The sequence below is a fragment of the Siphateles boraxobius genome, unplaced genomic scaffold (assembly GCF_051911475.1).
Source record: "Siphateles boraxobius isolate OS27281-9 unplaced genomic scaffold, OSU_SipBor_1 15, whole genome shotgun sequence".
Classification (NCBI taxonomy): Eukaryota; Metazoa; Chordata; class Actinopteri; order Cypriniformes; family Leuciscidae; genus Siphateles; species Siphateles boraxobius.
The window spans coordinates 3279811-3303449 of NW_027508755.1; the positions used below are offsets into that span (position 1 = coordinate 3279811).

Here is a 23639-nt window from a genome sequence, read left to right on the forward strand (position 1 = left end):
TTAATTAATTACAGAGTATGTAATTAATTAGATTAAAATTTTTAATCGATTGACAGCCCTAATTTTAACACATCATGCACAACCAAAGAAACAGAGCTACACTGTCATGTAGAAACAGAGAGATATCAAAAATCAGCACAATTCTCTCAACAATGGTGACAATAATTTATTTATTTATTTTTTCATGCAGCAGTGCATAATGGGAGTTTTATACTATCCTGGAACCCAGCATGCATTGCAACATGAAACTGTTGATTGTCACCATCGTTGAGATTCATATGCTGATTGTTGATGTCTGTGTCTAAGTCAAAGAGGAGATTGAACTGTTTTAATGCACTCTATTATTTCAATATCCTTCATAATAAATGTTTACAGAAACATTTTGATTAATAAATTTTAAACACCCATAAATTCAGAGCTTATACACAGGAAGAGAACACTGAATCAAAGGTCCAGCAAATACTCATCTACATCATGGTGACTACAAACTTTTTTATATTTAATAAAATATCAACAACTAAATATCTGTTAATTTTCAACAAGAACTTTTGTACATGTATGAAATAAATAATCGTAACTGGTTTCCAAACTGTTTTCACACTCTGTGGCTGGAAATCAGTTGTAGTTCTTGTGTTTCTCTTTTTTCTGTTCTTGTTTATCTATCCTTCAGTGATTCTGCTTATCAGGTGTTCATCAGTGTCTGAATTCACTCATTTCTTTTTATCCACTCTGTCAAGTGGACTATATTAGTGAACTTATGTAGGGAATAGTGATTGAGGGTATAGGGTGTGAATGGGAAAACAGCCTCTGAGTGTCGATTTTGAGCACTGTTAATTCACAGTATATTCCTGTAGGCTATTTTTGTTTTCTACAGTATATTACTGTTTTAATGGAAAATGGTATGAAATTGTAAGAATTTGGCCTTTTTTTCCAGAAAGGGTTAACGCGAGAATGAACCTCAAAGGTTCTTACGGAGGCTCAAACATGCCCCGTAACAGAATAACCCTCATTGGTTCTCACACATTAAGCAACCATGTCTGAGCTTCTGCTTAGCATAACTGATGTGTGCGTTGATTAAATTTTATATGTGAATAAAAGAGTCAATTAAATCTGTTAATCATATAAGATTGATAATTTCTCTCCAGAAAATTTGGATTAAACTAAATTCAAATAGATCAGTTTCACAATCTCTTTATGAACTTTTTGAAGCGTTGAAGTGGTAGCACTGTCAATGGAGGGACAGAAATATCTTCATTTCTGTTCTGAAGATGAATGAAAGTCTTACAGGTTTGGAACGATATGAGGGTGAGTAGATAATGACAGAATTTAATTTTTTTTGGTAAAATAACCCTTTAAAAAACAAAACCAATCAAACTAGACAACATTGTTGTTGTATTACTTAACATACTTGAGTTTGTCCAGATGGTTGAGAGTATCAGAGAGCAGCTTCAGTCCTGATTCCCTTGGGTGATTGTAGCTCAGATCCAGCTCTCTCAGGTGTGAAGGGTTTGAACTCAGAGCTGATGCCAGAGCAGCACAACCTTCCTCTGTCACCAAACACTGAGATAATCTACAACAAAAATAAGTGTCAACGTTAGTGTGCTTCATCTACTGGTGGCCTCTGATTGATTTTAATGAAATCACAGTGTTGTAAAATTTGCGAAACTCAGCTACGAATTATCTTAAGGATCTAATAGTAAGTTATAATTTCAAAATAAAAAAATCTATTTTTACCCATAAAATCTAAAAGAATTAACCCTCTAGGACAGACGCGCCAATGCATTTAGGTGGATTTTTTTTATATAGCAACACTAATTTATGTCATTTATGACCAAATGGTTATACAGCAACACATAATTTGAAACTTTAAAAAGTTTACTTTCATTTGTGTCCACTTGCAATCAAAACAAATCAACAGGGTTTGTACACCTTTTCCAAGGTCCAATTTAAAGCTTTGTCCTGCACCTTACACCACCATAAATTAAATACCAATACATAGTCAAAATTATTATTTAGTGTTTTTATCACATTAAAAGAGATGATGCTATAAACAGCCAAACTTTTGTTTTTTAATAGCAGAAAGATCAGATATTTAAGCAAATCACAAGTTTTATTTTTCAAAATGTATCACTGTCTAAGTAGATAATGCCTATGGATAATACTTCATTATATTAATGTCCAAATGTGGCTTTTCCAGATAATGTGATTTTCAGGCTGTAAAACTGAAGTAATTTCAAGGGATGAAAATATGAAGACAAGATTTGAACAGAAATATTTTACAGGCCTTGGTTTTGGGACACATTCTTGATATAGACAAGGTTTGAACAAAATCTGAGAGAGTGCAACAACAAACTGTAATTCCATTTTAACCCAGAGTACTCTGACAGTGCACAGGCTAGACCGCAACTTGTCTTTCGAAAATCATATTTCATATGTTACAAGAACAGCCTTTTTCCACCTTAGAAAGATTACAAAGCTACGTAACATGCTATCTGTTTCTGATGCAGAAAAGTTAGTTCATGCATTCATGACCTCGAGACTAGATTATTGTAATGCTATATTAGCTGGCTGTCCTGCATCCTCAATAAACAAGCTACAGTTAGTGCAAAATGCAGCCGCTAGAGTTCTTACTAGGTCAAGAAAATATGATCATATAACACCAATTTTATCATCTCTACACTGGTTACCTATCAAGTTCCGTATCAATTACAAAGTACTATTACTGACCTATAAAGCCCTAAATGGTTTAGCTCCTGTGTATTTAATGGACCTTCTATCGCCCTACAATCCATCACGTTCTTTAAGATCACTAAATTCGAGGCTTCTGGTCATTCCTAGGATATCTAAGTCCACTAAAGGAGGAAGGGCGTTCTCACATTTAGCTCCAAAACTCTGGAATAGCCTTCCTGATATTGTTCGAAGCTCTGACTCGCTGTCCCAGTTTAAAACTAGATTAAAGACGCATCTCTTTAGCCAAGCATTTACATAATGCTTACCTTTTATACCTTATATTCAATCTGACTTGTAATGCTGCCCGAATCATAAATCATGCACTGTTCCTTCGTTGGCCAGAGGAGAACTGGCCCTCCGACTGAGTCTGGTTTCTCCCAAGGTTTTTTTCTCCATTCTGTCACCTGATGGAGTTTTGGTTCCTTGCCACTGTTGCCTTGGCTTTTGGCTTGCTTAGTTGGGGACATTTAATATTCAATAATATTATTGATCTGCCTTACTTAAGGTGGACGTTGACTCAATTTTCTTTTAGAAACAAACTCTGTTATATTATTTTCATGTTATCACTGTGAAGCTGCTTTGATACAATCTGTATTGTAAAAAGCGCTATATAAATAAAGGTGACTTGACTTGACTTGACAGGCACCTGCCTGATAAATAGCCTATTAAAAAAAATGAATTGCAAAGACATACATTTATACATTATGCAGTGTAAATATTGCATAAGGCTATCCTCAACCTTACAGTAGGCTACTTGTATGACACTCCATCTGACATGATTTCTGTTCAGCAATCAACGATTGTTGTTAAGCACTAGGCTGATGTTTGCAGGTTTTAATTTGTGGGTAGTTAACGTTACAGTTACTGTTCGGTTACTTTGGCTATGTTCACAGCATTTTCCACAAATGAACGTGCCATTACAGACATGCAATACTAACATTACATTATCGCACCAAGTACTCTCAGTCACTAATGGCCCTTTCAGAAAGGACGTGGAATGCCCTGTGCTATGACACCCATTTATTTCAATGTCTTGCGCTGCGCAAGGAAATTTTGTTGCTGCGTCGACCAAAGCGGAGCACAGCATTGGCGAGCTTGCGTGCATGCTGTGGTCAAAGTTTAAAATAGCTCAAATTTTGCTAGAATGATCAGATTCATTTACTTTAATTTTTGGATGCAGTGAGAAATAATCCTTGAATAAGAAAAATTTCAGAATAAGTTTGCCACGATATGTCATCGTGTTTATTTTTCACAGACCCTCAAGTACCTCAGTATGTTGAGTTGACAGTTTAGACTCTTCAGTCCAGCACAGAGTAGATTCACTCCTGAATCCTGCAGGTCATTGTTACTCAGGTCCAGCTCTCTCAGGGAGGAGTTTGATGACTGTAGAACTGAAGCCACAATTTCACAGCACTGATCGGTGAGCTCACAGTGTGCCAACCTAAACAGGGGAGAAATGAGAAACAAATCATTACAAAAACAATATTATTAATACAGACTGGATTATTTAGGGCACTGTATGCATTGTCTCAAGTTTTGAGACAAAGGGTCTGGAAAGAACATGAATGTAAATGTACTGATATACTTCAAGTGTAATTGGTCCCCCAAAAAACAATTTAAATCAATAATAAAAAGAGTCTGACTTTTTCTGTCTTTCAACATAAAAGGGTTTAACCAACACCCCTCAAATAACACAGTCAAAAGTTAACTTGATGAATACCAATAAAAAACAAAACAACAACCAATCAAATAAATCAAAATAAATAAAAGATCAAATTAAACAACGTGCCGCAGGATGTTAAAATAACTCCGTCAGGCTGAAAACTTGCAAAAAACACTTGCGCCCAATGCTGCATTGCATTGTTTATGATAGGGCCCTAAATGTTTGTAAGATGTTCTAAGAATGTTGTTCTACAAACGTTTTCTAGAAATGTTTTGCTTTTCCCTCCATTGTACTGAACTCGTACCAAACCGCGATGTCTGAACCGAGGTATGAACCAAACCGTGACTTCAGTGTAGCGTTCCACCCCTAGTAACTGCACAAACCAATTGGTGCGAAGCCCGCCGTACCGAGCGTAGGGGAATCACCGGGGAAATTCAAGGGGGAATCCGCTATGGATTCAGGTTACATGTGCGACCAGTAAATTTGCCCCCCTTTTTTTGTTTTACACTTTAAATGAGGAAGGGGCGTGTCAATGAATCTGGAATGTGTGGCAGGCCAATGTTGAGTGTGAGAAAAAAAAAAATATATATACAATATATATATATATATATTGTATATATATATTTTTTTCTCACAGTAATGAAATGAATAAATATGAAACACAATGTATTGAATAAATGTGACACAGAAAAAAAAATATATATATACAATATATATATATATATATATATATTGTATATATATATATTTTTTTTTTCTCACACTCAACATTGGCCTGCCACACATTCCAGATTCATTGACACGCCCCTTCCACATTTAACGTGTAAAACAAAAAAAGGGGGGCAAATTTACTGGTCGCACATGTGTTACTGGATGTAAAATTCAGTCGCACACTCAAATTTTGGTCGCAGTCTGCAGCCCTGAGCTTACTAACTTGAAAACTGAGTGTAAAGTAGGAACAGTAGTTGCAATCTTGCAGCCTTGATTTGGTACATAGGACTCGGAGTAATGAAATGAATAAATATGAAACACAATGTATTGAATAAATGTGACACAAACCTTAATACACTGAGTTGACAGTTAGGACTCTTTAATGCATCAGAGAGAAGCTTCACTTCTGACTCCCCTAGCTGATTGCTACTCAGGTCCAGCTCTCTCAGGGGGGAGTTTGATGTTTGCAGAGCCGAAGCCACAATTTCACAGTTCAGATCTGTGAGATTACAGTCTGCCAAACTGGAAAAAATAAATATGTGACTTAAAATCACATCTTATGAACATAATGTGTATGGTGCATCACTAATCTTATTTCTTCTTGTTTATACAAAACTTTGTGGTAAACAGACTTAAGCAGAATACTGTCAAGTTGGTTGAGAATGAAAACAACATACAAATGCCGTAGTTTGTGTTTTATGGTTGTGAACATCGAACCTCCCTCAAAATGTTAAACGGGTGGTATAATGCACTTTTCACAAGATGTAAAATAAGTCTATGATGTCCCCATAGTGTGTATGTTGAGTTTTTAGCTCAAAATACCCCACATATATTTGTATATAGCATGTTAAAACTGTCAATTTTTGAAGGTGAGCAAAAACGCACAGTTTTGTATCTGTTCCTTTAACCCTCTCGGGTCTGAGGTGTTTTTGGGGTCCTTGAGATGTTCTGACATGCCCTGACATTTGTGCTTTTTTCAGTTGCTTAAAAAACATATTAATTGCAAATGTGTAATTACACTCTATTTAGTGTATGTGTAATATGTTAGCAACATGTATGTACATGTTTGTATTTTTGAGAGAATACTGTTTATGCATGGTTATTGAAAAAAAAAATGAAAGTTTCTGAAATAGGGCCACAAAACACATACTAAATATGTGTCCACAAGACCTTTGAATAATGGGTGTTGTCACAGAGATTTTTTCTTCAAAATTATCTGAAAATCATCCTGAATAATCATTCACATAAAACAATACATTGATTTAAACTTTGTAAGACACGTTTTGTTTGGAAAGGCAATATGCGAGTGGGCATGATTCACACCTGAGAAGACAAAAGACCTGCATAATTAGCGCATAATGAGCCTTTCATTCAGGTGTGTCACTGAGCGTACCACAAGTAAAGAATGTGAGGACTTATTTTGTATGCATGCAAATTGCATAATATCCAAGGTAAACATTTCTAGTAACTATGCAGTTAATTCTCATACTTTATTTTCAGAATGTTTTGGAATATATCCTCTCCCCAAAAGTGACACTAATAAAAAACTATAATAAAACTATAATAAATAATTTTATGAGAAGGTTTATATTGACCTATTAGGATGTTGCTTACATCTACCTTGTAAATATATGTTTTGCTATTTTAATAAACAGTTTTCACATATAAATCAACAAAAATTACAATTTTAGCAATATTTCAAGTGTAATCTTTCTTTTTAAAAAGTATACATCGATTTTATGATACGTATTTCAAAGTTAAGGATTCATTAGTTTGAATATTGGAACAAACACTATAATAACATCTTAGTTGATAATTCAATATACCTACTTTATTTTTAACAAAACATCACATACTATATATTTAACATATGAGCAGAAATATTTGCATATAAATGTTAATTTGCAGTTTAATACGTTGCTTATACAAATACATTTTATTTCAACAAATTTCAGTCGATTTTTATCAAATAACGTTTATGTAAAAAGACACTATTGCATATCGCGATTAGAACAAAGCACTTAAGAATAAAAAACTTACTACAGTCCTCTGAATAGCTGGATCCGTTGTTCCTCGGTGTGAAACTAAATTATTCCTAAGGATTATTCCTCACAGCGAAGCAAGACGACATAAAGTGCATGACTCATGGTGTGTTTTACCCAGCTGATGTGGGCGTTCACAGGTTTGCATGTATTGCCTCAGATCATTTGCGTTTGAACAGTGCGCGCTCTCCGTGGGCGGGATCACATTAAAATTAATCAGCTGAGATGAGAACGGCTGACATCTCTCTCTTTTCATACAGATTACACTAACTGAGAATATTTGTTTTTTATATAAATTACTTCATTTACAAGAAGAGAATTCAAGCTTCATGCCTGTGTGTCTGTATGCCTGTTTGACTGAGTATTCGCTGAGCTACGGTTCATTTTCGGACGTGTTTCAGATTGGACTTCACTAACAGAGAGAAGGCAGAACTCGCATCATGTTTATTTTTCTTTATTTGGCAAAAAGCAAAACAATTTGTTATTATTGTGAGTATACAACAAAAATAAAACACACTTAACAGGATTGAATGATGTATTACACTTGTATGTAAGATCAAAATAGACAGAGTATTTTGAGTCTCTTTTGAACTGATAAGAAAAAAAGCGAGCAAATCACGCCGGCGTGATTGCCGACCCCAGGGGGTTAATACAAATGAGTTGCTGCTCCCAGCACAGAGGGAGGAGCTTCAACAGCTTGCACTCACACAGACCTGCACTGAAAATTTCAAAAACTTTTAGCCTTTTTTGTTCAAACCGGATTCAGACAATGATGGAGAGGCTCAAAAAGAAGTGACAACATGTAGACTGCAACAGTACGTTTCTGAATGATTAATTATGAATTTATGTAGCTGATGTGTAGTTATCTTCTAGTCATTGATTAGCATATTCTGCCTTGATAATCTAAAAATCGTGTTCCAGGGGCAGGTTTATGTAAATGTTAGGGTTGGTGATGTCACTAACAAGAGGAAAGTCTTGTAATCCCTATCAGCCGTTTGTAGTAGTCCTTAAAAAGCGATTTCTTTAAAAGCAAATATCTCCCATTGCTTTGAACTTTGAGCATTGTAACTTTGCAGATGTTTGTTATGCTCAAACAGCAACATTACACACTAACTAAAGTTAGAAACATTAAATCATAATCAACCACACCTTTAAATGTAATTGTGTTATTATTAGATCTTCACACTCACCAAGCTTTTCTGCAGTTCCTCACAGCAGGTACCAGTCTCCTTCGACCCTCCTTTGATTTAAAGTTGTACTTTTTAAGGTCTAACTCATCCATTACCTCCTCCGACATCAGGATCATGTTTGCCAAAGTTGAGCATTGTGCAAGAGAAAGAATTTTGCGTTTTGTTTCAGATTTTAAAAACGCCTGCATTTCTTCAACAACAGAATTATTCTTCATCTCAATCAAGCAGTGTGACAGATTCATCCATCTTTCAGGACTGACATTGGTTTTTTGACCACGTTTGAGGTTGTGGATTATTTTCTTGATGCTCTCTGGGTTGTTCTCTGTGTGAATCAGCACATCCTGTAAGAGTCTCTGATTGGACTCCAGCGAGATGCCATGAAGGAATCGAAGGAAAATATCCAGGTGTCCATTTTTACTGTTCAAGGCTTTGTTCATTGCTCTCTTCAAAAACACATCCAGAGAAACATTCCCAGACTGCGTTCTGGACTTTCCTGTCAAGAATATTTTCAGAACTTCACTGTTCTTGTGTAAATAACAGAAAAACATATACAGTGCTGCAAAAAACTCCTGAAAGCTCAGATGTACAAAGCTGTAAACCTTCCTGTGATAAATCACAGATTCCTCCCTAAAGATCTCAGTGCAAATCCCAGAATACACTGAGGCGTCAGTGACATCTATACCGCTCTTAATCAGGTCCTCCTCATAGAACATCACATTGCCCTTCATCAGCTGATAGAAAGCCAGTTCAGCAAGTTTCACAATCAATTCTCTGTTGGACTGCAGGAGTTTCTCTGGATCTCTCTCTTCATTCTTCTGTTTCCTCATGCTAGTTTGAATGAGGAGGAAGTGTATGTACATTTCAGTCAGAGTTTGAGGGATCTCTGCACTGAGATCTTGTTTCAGGATGTTTTGAAGCACAATGGATGAGATCCAGCAGAAGACGGGTATGTGACACATGATGTGGAGGCTTCTTGCTCTTCTAATGTGTGAGATGATTCTGCTGGCTTGATGCTCATCACTGATTCTCTTCCTGAAATATTCCTCCTTCTGAGGGCCATTGAATCCCTGAATTTCTGTCACACGGTTGATGTATTTTGAGGGGATCTGATTGGCTGCTGCTGGTCTAGTGGTGATCCAGATGAGAGCAGAGGGAAGCAGATCTCCTTTCATGAGATTTGACATCAACACACCCACTGATGAAGACTCATTTACATCAGAAACTTTCTCACTGTCTGAAAACATCAGTGTAATTCTGCTCTCATCCAGACCATCAAAGATGAACACAACTGTACATTCATCATAAATCTTTGAGTCCAGATCTTGAAGTTCAGGATGAAAGTCTAGCAGAAGTCTGTGAAGACTGTACTGATGATCTTTAATCAAGTTCAGCTCTCTAAATGGAAGCACAAACATGAAATCTACATCCTGATTGGCTTTTCCCTCGGCCCAGTCCAGAATGAACTTCTGCACAGAGACAGTTTTTCCAATTCCAGCGATGCCTTTAGTAAGAACAGTCTTGATTTTGTCTTTCTTCTCTCTTCTCTTCTCCTCATATCCTAGTTCAGGTGAAGGATCAAAGATGTCATTGCAGTTGATTGGGGTGTCTTGGAGGGTATTGTAACTTTTCTCCATCTGTAGCACCTCATGTTCTTCATTCACTCCTTCACTCTCTCCCTCTATGATGTACAGCTGTGTGTAAATCCTGTTCAGGAGAGTTTGATACTTTTGTAGTTTGATTCCCTCAAATAAGCTCTCATACTTGTTCTTCATGCTGGTTTTGTGCTGGTCTTTGACTCTCTGCAGATCATCATGCACTGGCTGGTGAGAATCGAGCTGCAGGGCTGCTTCTGTGTCATGATGACTGATGTGTTTCTGACAGGAGGAGGATGTGCTGATCTGACAGGACACATATCTGATCTGGTCAGCTCTCCCACCACTGAAAACACATTAAGAAGACAGAGACACAAAAACAAAGAGAAAAGTATAGAGAAATGTATTATATATTTAATAGGATATATATATATATATATATATATATATATATATATATATATATATATATATAATATTTCTGATTTGAAATCATACCACATCTAGAAAGAAGTGGTTATTAAAGACACTCCTTTTATATATAACATGATTTCTATTTATTATAGCCCAATTTTTTCTTGACATCCCATATAGTTTCCCGAAGATTATTTTCAGGACTGATATTGTTTCCTACATAGTGAAGATTAATACTGCCGCCATTTGCATGTGTGTGAGACAGAACCACTTGTTTGGGTGGAGTGAGAGCTTTTTTAGGGGTGGGAGAAAAAAACTAAACTAAACGATAGATTATGAGAATTTCCGAATAGATTCTGAGCTTATTTTTAACCGCAGATGTGCGATGGCGCTGCTTGTGCTTTATAAACACCTACAGTGAGGAAAATAAGTATTTGAGCACCCTGCTATTTTGGCAGTTCTCCCACTTAGATTTCATGGAGAGGTCTGAAATTGTCATCGTAAGTGCATGTCCACTGTGAGAGACATAATCTAAAAAAAAAAATCCATTAATCACAATGTGTGATTTTTTTACTATTTATTTGTATGATACAGCTGCAAATAAGTATTTGAACACCTGAGAAAATCAATGTTAATATTTGGTACAGTAGCCTTTGTTTGCAATTACAGAGGTCAAACGTTTCCTGTAGTTTTTCACCATGTTTGCACACACTGCAGGAGGGATTTTGGCCCACTCCTCCACACAGATCTTCTCTAGATCAGTCAGGTTTCTGGGCTGTCTCTGAGAAACACGGAGTTTGAGCTCCCTCCAAAGATTCTCTATTGGGTTTAGGTCTGGAGACTGGCTAGGCCACGCTAGAACCTTGATATGCTTCTTAAAGAGCCACTCCTTGGTTATCCTGGCTGTGTGCTTCGGGTCATTGTCATGTTGGAAGACTCAGCCTCGACCCATCTTCAATGCTCTAACTGAGGGAAGGAGGTTGTTCCCCAAAATCTCGCAATACATGGCCCCGGTCATCCTCTCCTTAATACAGTGCAGTCGCCCTGTCCCATGTGCAGAAAAACACCCCCAAAGCATGATGCTACCACCCCCATGCTTCACAGTAGGGATGGTGTTCTTGGGATGGTACTCATCATTCTTCTTCCTCCAAACACGGCAAGTGGAATTATGACCAAAAAGTTCTATTTTGGTCTCATCTGACCACATGACTTTCTCCCATGACTCCTCTGGATCATCCAAATGGTCATTGGCAAACTTAAGACGGGACTTGACATGTGCTGGTTTAAGCAGGGGAACCTTCCGTGCCATGCATGATTTCAAACCAGGACGTCTTAGTGTATTACCAACAGTAACTTTGGAAACGGTGGTCCCAGCTCTTTTCAGGTCATTGACCAGCTCCTCCCGTGTAGTTCTGGGCTGATTTCTCACCTTTCTTAGGATCATTGAGACCCCACGAGGTGAGATCTTGCATGGAGCCCCAGTCCGAGGGAGATTGACAGTCATGTTTAGCTTCTTCCATTTTCTAATGATTGCTCCAACAGTGGACCTTTTTTCACCAAGCTGCTTGGCAATTTCCCCGTAGCCCTTTCCAGCCTTGTGGAGGTGTACAATTTTGTCTCTAGTGTCTTTGGACAGCTCTTTGGTCTTGGCCATGTTAGTAGTTGGATTCTTACTGATTGTATGGGGTGGACAGGTGTCTTTATGCAGCTAACGACCTCAAACAGTGGCATCTAATTTAAGATAATAAAAGTGGAGGTGGACATTTTAAAGGCAGACTAACAGGTCTTTGAGGGTCAGAATTCTAGCTGATAGACAGGTGTTCAAATACTTATTTGCAGCTGTATCATACAAATAAATAGTTAAAAAATCATATATTAGGATTTCTGGATATATTTTTTTAGATTATGTCTCTCACAGTGGACATGCACCTACGATGACAATTTCAGACCCCTCCATGATTTCTAAGTGGGAGAACTTGCAAAATAGCAGGGTGTTCAAATACTTATTTTCCTCACTGTATATTCTGCTTGCTTCCAATTACACAAACACACACCAAATCGAACCATCCATAAAATAATCTTTCCTAAAGTTCAAAAAGGTTAAAGCAAATTCCAAGGACATTCGTGGGCTTCTTTGCACAGGATATGCGCTGTGAGAAACGTGTGCTTTGCTTACAGTGTGTGGTCTTGCCCGGCAGTATTTTCCTTTCAAATGCTCTCCGAAGGCATCTTTTATGTCATTTGGACTGCCGTGGGATCATAAATTAAAAATATGAAACTCACTGACAGAAGACCACTTTCAAATTTAAATGATCATGCGTGCTTTGTGAAGAGTGCTCACACATCCAGCTGCCGTGTAAGTGGTTAAATGTACTTGCATCTCAAAATGCTTTTATGACGTAACAGTCTGTAATCTGTAACAGAGTGTTTTCTGGAGAGGGCTGTAATAGTCAGAAAATCAGCGGGAGCGGGACTAAGAAAACAGTCCCGCACAGGGCTCTAAGTCCCCGGCTACGAGTATAAATGAAACAGACATTACGTTACACGAAGGTACTTACTAATGCTCACAACACCCTATTTTGGGTAAAAAAAAAATAGGAAAGAAAGACATTTGAAGTAATCATATGCGAATCCATAAGTTTTTCTCGAGTGCAAGATTTCCTGACAAAAATTAATGTGACATATTTCATAATAATTTGATATTTTATAATAAAACTGTAGACCTTTAAGAAGTTTTAGGCCCTTTGCATGTCAACAGGTCACCTTGTAGTTTTCTGTAAAATAAAGACTTTCTGTAAAATATAATGATGATAATATTATAATAATTGTTATTAATATATTTATTCTTAAATACTCTGGTTTGTATTTTAGGTATTTTATTGTGGTTATGTACAGAGATGGTAACAGAAGTTTTATTCTTGTGCTACAATTGTGTGACCTGTGCTATAAAGCTTTCAACTTCTATGTGCAAAAGAGTGAACGTCCAGCACTGCAGTAATATAAAACATTTTGCCATCAGATCATTTAAAACACATGTGACCACATCACAATACTACTGGAAATTAAAATCCATCCTGAACATGTCCCAGATAACAGTGAAACAGCACCTTCTCGCCGCACACTCATCTAAGACATAAAATATGACATAGATGCCATCTTATCCTTGTCATTCGCTTCCTTAGACTTCCTTAGACTTAAACACATAAGTCGGCATTATCTACATGATCATACTCACACAGGGTCAAAGGTCACAGCAGGTCCATCACTGAGATTAGGGGGATCAATCATGGATCTGTTACTCTTCATGGACACACAGTCGGACGCTGGAGATGCTGCTCTCTTCCTCTTCCTGCTGATGATTCTGGAAAAAGACGGTTGGAAATTAGGGATTGCCAAACATTCTGTATAATATGGAATCATCCCATATTTAAGGCATCAAAGAAGCGTTACGTATGAAAGCCATAGGGAACGCAGTTTGTCCTGTGTACGCAGGCATACGCCAGAGTCTAGACCATACGAATAACAAACTGAGAATCTATCACTCTATCTACCAAATCTATCAATCTATCTACCATATATGCATTTTCATTCATTTAGTTTCAAATTTTATGACCTCGTTTTGAATAGTTGATGATATTTAATATGCGTTGGTGCAGCTATACACTAAAAGTTTTAGATCGGTAAGATTTTTTTATGTTTTTGATTATTATCAATGTTGAAAACAGTTGTAGCCTATATATTTTTATCAGATACTTTGATTAATAGAAAGTTCAAAAGCAAAGTATTTATCTTAAATAGATAGTTTTTGAAACAATATAGAGTAAATGTCTTCACTGTCACTTATGACAAATTTAATGCATCCTTGCTGAATAAAAGTATTAATTTCTTTAATTTCTTTAAAAAGAAACTCTTACTGACTCCAAACTTTTGAACAGTGGTGTATAATGCTCCAAAAGCTGTTATTTCTAATGATGGTTTGTGTGTAACATGACATTTATTTTTATTCTTTTTAGAATTAAATTGTACAAAATAGGTTAACTTAATATAATTAAAAAAAAATTTAAAATAGAAACTTTTATACACGTATTAACTGCAGACAATGAAATGACGTACAATGTGTGGTACAGTACAAATATTTTGAGTGTCCCTTATTTTCCTATAAAGAACACACATGCCATAATGTGCATGTTGTCCTTGTTGTGGATACTTTTACTGTAAAGAGAATCTCAGGCATCTGAGTTTAACTAGTTAAGGATAGAGCCCACTCAAATATGAGTGTTCCATGTTTTTGTGGAAAAAATGGAGCGCAACTGGAAGAAAACAAAACTAGAGGTATTTCGGATTTCATGGAAGGAGAGCTCGATTGCTTACAGAGAGGCTTTAAAAGCTGCTAAGTCTGCTTATTTTTGAACCCTATTAGAAGAAAATAAACATAATCCAAGGTATTTATTTGAAAGAGTGGCAACACTAACGAAAAAGAAAGCTTCAAGCCCAGAAGTTTCCAAGAAACACAGCAGTAATGACTTTATGAACTTCTTCACTAATAAGATTGATAATATTAGGGACAAAATTATAACTATGCAACCGTCTACTACAGCATCACATCAGGGAGTGCATTATAGTCTCCCCGAGGTAAAATTTGATTCATTTGTTGCCATAGGAGAGTAAGAATTTTGCAAACTCGTTAATTCATCTAAATCGACAACATGTATGTTAGACCCTATACCGACTAAACTACTGAAAGAGATGCTTCCAGAAGTCATAGATCCTCTTCTTAACATCATTAATTCATCTTTGTCTCTAGGATACGTACCAAAAACCTTTAAGCTGGCTATGATTAAACCGCTTGTTAAAAAAACGCAACTCGATCCTACAGAATTAGTCAATTACAGGCCGATCTCAAATCTACCTTTTCTGTCAAAGATACTAGAAAAGGCAGTATCTTCACAACTGTGTTCGTTTCTTAAAAGAAATGGTATCTGCGAGGATTTCCAGTCAGGATTTAGACCGCACCATAGCACTGAGACAGCTCTCATTAAAGTCACAAATGATTTGCTCTTATCATCCGATCGTGGTTGTATCTCTCTATTAGTGTTACTTGATCTTAGTGCTGCATTTGACACCATTGAGCACAACATTCTCTTAAATAGACTAGAAAACTATGTTGGCATTAGTGGAATTGCATTAGCATGGTTTAAATCATATTTATCTGACCGCTACCAGTTTGTAGCAGTAAATGAAGAGATGTCTTATCGATCACAAGTTCAGTATGGCGTACCACAAGGCTCAGTACTAGGCCCGTTGCTGTTCACTCTCTACATGCTACCTTTAGGAGATATCATTAGGAAACATGGAATTAGCTTTCACTGTTTTGCTGATGATACTCAGCTCTATATTTCTTCCAAACCTAACGAAACTCAGCAATTCATAAAATTATCGGAATGCATAGTTGATATTAAAAATTGGATGACTAGTAATTTCCTACTACTAAATTCTGAAAAAACAGAGATTCTAATTATTGGAAAAAAAACTTCCACACGTAATAACCTAGAATACCGTCTAACACTTGATGGCTGCTCTGTTAAGTCTTCGCCGTCAGTTAGGAACCTGGGTGTGCTCTTTGATACCAATCTTTCATTTGAAAGTCATGTGTCTAGTGTCTGTAAAACCGCATTTTTCCATCTTAAAAATATATCTAAATTACGTCATATGCTCTCATTGACAAATGCGGAACAACTAGTTCATGCGTTCATGACATCAAGGCTAGATTATTGTAATGCTCTACTGGGTGGTTGCCCTGCACGCTTAATAAACAAACTACAGCTAGTCCAAAACGCAGCCGCTAGAGTTCTTACCAGAACCAGGAAGTACGACCATATTAGCCCGGTTCTGTCAACACTGCATTGGCTCCCTATTAAACATCGTATAAATTTTAAAATATTGCTGATTACTTACAAAGCACTAAATGGTTTAGCTCCGCAAGTACTTGAGCGAGCTCTTAACGCATTATAGTCCTTCACGTCTATTGCGATCTCAAAACTCCGGCCAGTTGATAATACCTAGAATATCTAAATCGACTGCTGGCGGTAGATCCTTTTCCTATTTAGCACCAAAACTTTGGAACAATCTTCCTAACATTGTCCGGGAAGCAGACACAGTCTGTCAGTTCAAAGCTAGACTAAAAACACATCTCTTTGACCTAGCATTCACATAACACTCTATAGACTTCTATAATTTAATATTAGGCTGCTTAGATTAGGTCAGCCGGAACTGGGAACACTTCCCTCAAATCCTGATGTACTCGTTACATCATAAGAAGAATGGCATCTACGCTAATTTTAGTGTCTTTGTTTATCCCGAGGTTTTCCCGCAGCCTGCCGGATCCAGGCCGTTTCCAGATCTGACGAAGGACTTTCGCCTGGACCCGATGACAATGCAGTGCTGAAGTGCCAACTAGCCTCTCCCTATGGAGGATCCCTATACCACTCTACAGATAAAGAGTTGTGGAATTTTTCGGTTCGCGTACCTACCCAAAGTGATAAGATAAAATAAAAATTCTGCATCAAAATTTATAGACAAGTAGTTTGTTTAGGCATGGTTTGTAAGGAATTATAAACCTGCGCACATATATTCAAATGCACATAACTATAGAATCAATTCTTAATGCGCATGTGAACGCCATCAGCGTCTATCACAGGTTCACGTTTAAAGTCTGTTTAGAGAGAACGGTGTCGTCTTAGCGGCCCCTAATTTAATAACAAACTATCATTTAGATGGAAGTGAATCAATCAAAACTAACTTTAGCTGGAAAAAACATTTTTCAAGAGCCACTATAAAACCAAACCAATCTCTGTTACCTTAAATTATATCTTTATCTCTGTAAAGCTGCTTTGAAACAATCTACATTGTTAAAAGCGCTATATAAATGAGGATGACTTGACTTGACTTGACTTGTTTTTCATTTTTGTTGAATATAAATATAAATGCAGTCTTATCATGGTCGCACTTAGTGCCGTGAGCAGTGAATCAGCACTGCATTCAGCTGAATAATGACACTATTATCTTAAATTTAACTATTATCAGTAGTAATGGGAGATAGAAACGATATACGATATAAATGATACAAAATTGGCCTACGATAGAGATTTAATTCTATTGCACTATCACGATAATGCATGTTGACGCAATCTACCAGCAAAATTTAGAGCCACAAGCTGCAACCGGCTGCAACGCATCATCGTATTCGCAGAGGTGGACAGTAACAAAGTACATTTACTTGAGTACTGTACTTAAGTACACTTTTTGAGTATCTGTACTTTACTTGAGTATTATTTTTACTGGAAACTTTTTACTTTAACTTCAGTACATTTGAAAGACAAATATCGTATTTTTTACTCCAGTACATTTCTGTCAAGGTCCTTGAGTAGAAAGTAGTACCGTCAGTCAGAGGAGGAATTTGGTTGCAGGGGGTGTGTGTGTGTTTGGTTAGAAATGAAAGTCGGCTTGTTTTCAGAAAGTCAGTTTGACGTCAGATCCCGACTGATGTTGGTTTCTGACATCAACTCGATTTTCATTTTCAACCACAATACAACGTCTGTCCAACGTTGGAGATTATCGTCAATCTGATGTTGACTTCTGACATTAACCCGATTTTCATTTTCAACATTGGGTTTGGTCTTCTAAATGAGAATTTTGTCATTGTTTTGGAGCACATTAGCTTATAGATAACAGTAATGCAAACATATTCATACTAAAAACCAAAAAACTTTAAATAGGGTATCATTTGAGGGAACAGCCATTTGTGCATCCGAAACCATTGTGGACGTTATTGAGTGCACTTATCCAATCTCACATTTAATCCCACTACTGGAACTGTGTACTAGAAATAAATGTGATATTGATATGAGGGCAGGCATAGATTCAGACGCATACGGTACTGTAAGCTGTATTACATACAACAATGCAATAATAATAAAACAATGCATTGACATTTATTGTTTACTTTTGATACTTGAGTACTTTTAAAAATGAGTACTTCTGTACTTTTACTTAAGTAATAATCGGTCTTTGCAACTTTTACTTGTAACGGAGTAATATTCCACCAGTAGTATCTGTACTTTCACTCAAGTAAGGAAGTTGTGTACTTTGTCCACCTCTGCGTATTCGTCATCTTGAGTAAACATGGCTGAATGCGAAACGGGGGAGCTGGTGAAAAAGACCGGTGCAACATCCATTATTTGGACTTGGTTCGGATTTAAGCCGTCCGACGAGCAGTCTATCTCTGCTGTGCTGCACGTGCTGAATTAAAGTGACAGTGCATGGTTCATGGTCAAAATGAACGTGGATTGATATGAAAATATAGTAATATCTCCTTAAATGCATTTAATTAAAATGCATACTATACTATATTATACTACTATTTTTCAAAGTCATTTTCTTTTTAAGTTTAAGCTTGGGATAATTAAAGCAAGGAAAACTGAACAGTAACGTTACCTCAACAACGCGACATAATGGATGCACTTCTCTTCGTGGAGGTGGAAAAACAAGTTTTTTGAGACCGCAATATTTCTTGTAAAAAAAGATTTAAATGCAAAAGAAAAGGTATGAGAGAGCTGTTTTTGTCAATAGTGTTAAATCTTAAAATAAACGTATAAATATTTTGCCACTTGCTTGAGCAATATATAAATCTATATAAAAGTAATAATGAGTTTAAGTGTATTAAGTTTAAACGTGAATAGTCTTGTGAAAGAGTGTAGACGTATTACTAGCCTACTGTCTGTGTACAAATAGAATCGCAATGCTGAAACTTTTAAATTATTTTATAAAAAACACAAATAATAAAAATAGTGATTTGAAATAAAAAATAGAGGATAAATGTTGCGTTTGTTGTACAGCCATAGATCAGTTGCACACTGCAAACGCAGGATATGTGAAAGCACAATAGCGCGTGCTGCTCCTGCGACGCACACCACCGCAACACACACTGCATATGCACTAAACACGGAGTATGTGTGAAACAGGCGTGCACTAAAGAAAAGAAACCCAATACTTTAAGCTTTTTCTTTGTTAAAGTCTCTGCAGCTATGGTGAATTTTATTTATCTGCAACATAATGTTGTATAATTACAGTTTTACATAATAAATGTTCTCAAAACTACGTTTCTTAAAAAAAAATTGTTTGGCTTTCCTTATGGTCCATCTAACCTGTTCTGAAATGGTTCTATTATAATTTATATATCGTGATATATATCGTTATCGCAGGAGGGTGCAATGTATATCGCAATATGGATTTTAGGCCATATTGCCCATCCCTAATTATCAGTAAAATTTAACTGTTTACATCACTGAATCATTATTTTCCTATTTATCCCTGTAAAGGCCTGTTCACACCGGGACGAATTTCGCGCGCGATATTCGCCGACGTTTAACGCCTCATGATTAAACAAAGGGCGCCAATGTGAGTGTGCACACCGACGCGAAAAACGCCACGCGTAAAAGCGTCATTTTTAAAAAAACGCCTCGGGTTCGTTTTTTTAGTTTGACGCGCCGCGTCAAAAACTATCCGACCAATGAGATTGGCGCTTTTGCTCACGTGTCTGGAGCTTCTGAAGTTACAGTAAAACACAACTTGGGGGCGCTCAAACACAAAACGGTCTTGACAAGCACACATACGTAATGGCGAGGAAGATATACGCCAAGTAGCGTCTACACAGTGCCGGGAAGAAGACGAGGAAGATGCAAGCCAAGGTAAATGTAGAGCTGCTGGTCTCGTTAGTGTCGGAACATAAGGAACTGATGTTCCGACAGCGACTACAAAAATATTGAATATATAAAAGAGAACTGTTATGGAGTGGTTTTGCAGAGCAAATGGGCCTTGATGGTGAGTTTCATTTCATTCCGGATGTACCACAGTATTTACAATTTCAATAACAACGTCTGACGTTTAGATCTTACGTGGCGAGAGAAAGTCACATAAACCATGCGAAATCCAATCAGAATCATTCAACACTGTAATTTCACATTTAATATTTTCACTACAGCAGATTGTTCAGCAGCTTCATGATACTCACGCAGGGTCAGAGTTCACAGATGGTCCATCACTGAGATCAGAGGGCTTCATCATGGAGATGTTACTCTTCATGGACACACAGCTGAATCCGGAAGATGGTCCATCACTGAGATTAGGGGGAATACCCATGGAGTTGTTACTCTTCATAGACACACAGCTGAATCCTGAAGATGGTCCATCACTGAGATTAGGGGGAATACCCATGGAGTTGTTACTCTTCATGGACACACAGCTGAATCCGAAGATGGTCCATCACTGAGATTAGGGGGAATACCCATGGAGTTGTTACTCTTCATAGACACACAGCTGAATCCTGAAGATGGTCCATCACTGAGATTAGGGGAAATACCCATGGAGTTGTTACTCTTCATAGACACACAGCTGAATCCTGAAGATGGTCCATCACTGAGATTAGGGGGAATACCCATGGAGTTGTTACTCTTCATAGACACACAGCTGAATCCTGAAGATGGTCCATCACTGAGATTAGGGGAAATACCCATGGAGTTGTTACTCTTCATAGACACACAGCTGAATCCTGGAGATGGTCCATCACTGAGATTAGGGGGATTACCCATGGAGTTGTTACTCTTCATAGACACACAGCTGGATACTGGAGATGCTGCTCTCTGAGTGTGAACAGACGCCTCCTCCTCTCTCTCCTCACACACACTCATTTCACAGGCAGAAACTTGATTTTAGACCTGTATATGGACACAGAGGACATACACAATACACAACTGAATTTTGAAACACTGAAGTGATTTAAAAATGAAATTGGGTTTTATATGAAACCCTCAGAGTTGAAAAAGGCGTGTAAAGCTCTGGAAAAGTGGGAATGAAGACGGGGGAAGACGGGAGAAAACAACCAATAAAACACAGACCTGCAACACACTTATAATATAGACACATGAATATTAAAATATGATCACGGAGGAAAAACACACAAAACACAGAGTTGAGGTCACCTTGTTGCCTTTAAAAAATATAACCCTATATATATAACAAACTCACAAGAATGAGGGAGAAACGCGGAAGAACATTTAAAAAGTCTGATAAAAATATTTTCATTACATTTGCGAGCACTACAGTCTCTGAACAAATGACACATATCAGTTTAACACAGAAAGAATTAAGACAGTTACTTTTTTTTGTCCATTGTTCTTTGAATCATTGTCTTCTGTGTATCAGAATAATTCCTTGTGTCATCACGTTCATGATCTAAACAGCTGTATCAGTGCCCTTATTTGCACATACACTATATTGCCAAAAGCCAGCAGACATATCACCCTGTAACTCAAGACTGATTGCCCACTGAAGCTAAGCAGGGCTGAGTCTGGGCTGGTCAGTACCTGGATGGGAGACTCCTGAAAACCAGTGGCCTCATGTATCAATCTTGCGCACGCACAAAAACTTTGCGTACGCCAGCTTTCACGCTCACGGTCGGATGAACTAACAGTGAAATTAACGTGAGAATGTGCGTTCCTCCACGCCAATTTCATGTCTGGCGTACGTACATTTCTCATAGTTTTTGTCCGTTGGCGACTCTTACAGGCAATTGTTCATCGACCCCTTTACTACTGCCTGTTTTGCCCAGACTTTGTCGGTGCGCAGCAGTTCTCCATTTAACGTCCACCTTTATATCAGACCATTTCTTTTTAAGGTCATTTACAGTGCCACTTTCAGATCCCACCGCATTGACGGCATCAGCCAACCTCTCCCACTCATATTTTTTCCTTTAGTTATTAATTCCGGAGTACAAAGTTCCAAATATTTTTTTTTCTCGTTTCTACCTCTGATAGTACCTCCGATTCACTTTCTGTAAAGTTTCGCTTCTTGCCGCTTGCTTTAGCCATTTTCTTACTCTTTTCTTTTGCCAAAGTGGACTCATTACGATATTTAAATGTATTTAATTAAGGGAGGAGACTAGGTGGGGCGTTGTGCTCGTGCATGTGCGCTCATTTTTACGTTAATTGGGATGTACAAAGAGAATATGCGTGGGATTCCTTCGTACGCAGAGATTCATACATCTGTTTTTTTTTTGTGCGTACGCACATTTACAGCTTTGTCCGTACACAATATTTTAGTATGAATTCAACGCAAGTCTTTGTACATGAGGCCCCGGGTGTCTGCTGGAAGAGGTGTTAGTGAGGCCAGCAGGGGGCGCTCACCCTGTGGTCTGTGTGGGTCTAACGCCTCGGTATAGTTGACACTATACGGTCAAAGAGCACCGTCCTTCGGATGAGACGTTAAACCGAGGTCCTGACTCTCTGTGGCACAAAAAATCCCAGGATGTCTTTCGAAAGCTTAGGGGTGTAACCCCGGCATCCTGGCCAAATTTGCCCAGTGGACTCGGTCTAGCATGGCCTCCTAATCACCCCACACACACATATATATATATATATATATATATATATATGTATATATATATATATACAAACACACACACACTAATTGGCTTCATCGCTCTGTCTCCACCAGTAAGCTGGTGTGTGGTGGGCGTTCTGGCGCAATATGGCTGCCGTCACATCATCCAGGTGGAGCTGCACACTGGTGGTGGTTGAGGAGATTCAACCTTCTATGTAAAGCACTTTGAGTCCCGAGAAAAGCACTATATAAATGTAATGATGTAATGTAATGAACTATCATTATTATTGGGACACCCCACCAAATCATTGCATTCAGGTGTTCCAATCACTTCCATGGCCACAGTTGTATTAGATTAAGCACCTAGGCATGCAGACGCTTCTACAAACATTTGTGAAAGAATGGGTCGCTCTCAGGATCTCAGTGAATTCAAGCGTGGTACTGTGATAGGTTGTCTCCTGTGTAATAAGTAATCCATTCGTGAAATTTCCTCACTACTAAACATTCCACAGTCAACTGTTAGTGGTATTAGACAAAGTGGAAGAAATTGGGAACAACAGTAACTCCGGCCACGAAGTGGTAGGCCATGTAAAATCACAGAGCAGGGTCAGCACATGCCGAGTTTCCATTATAGATTTGCCAAAACTTTTGCGATGTTTTTTTTTGTTGTTAAAAACCTTTGCGATATGAGGTTTTGTTGAGCTGGAAACTGTCGACTCAATCTGGCAACACTGGCCCCTTTGTGGCCCCTGCTTTTAAAAAAATCCTAGATCCGCCGCTGCCCTAAGGCAAACAAATAGTAGCCTTCATTTCACACTGCGATTGGGTCGCTTTTCCCAGTTTTCTCAATTTATAAAACAGT

At 37.7% G+C, this 23639-nt stretch overlaps 1 pseudogene across 1 annotated transcript in view; it reads right to left on the minus strand.

Annotated features, from left to right (window-relative positions):
* Nucleotides 1-21108, minus strand: part of LOC143738632 (uncharacterized) — a 38379-nt pseudogene extending 17271 nt beyond the window's left edge. The window contains exons 1-6 of the transcript XR_013203927.1: nucleotides 20412-21108; nucleotides 13578-13703; nucleotides 8337-10274; nucleotides 5453-5626; nucleotides 3998-4171; nucleotides 1409-1570 (exon numbers count right to left, since the gene is read on the minus strand). The product of XR_013203927.1 is annotated as an uncharacterized LOC143738632 (transcript). The remainder of the gene's footprint in view (nucleotides 1-1408; nucleotides 1571-3997; nucleotides 4172-5452; nucleotides 5627-8336; nucleotides 10275-13577; nucleotides 13704-20411) is intronic.
* Between the last annotated feature and the right edge of the window lie 2531 nt (nucleotides 21109-23639).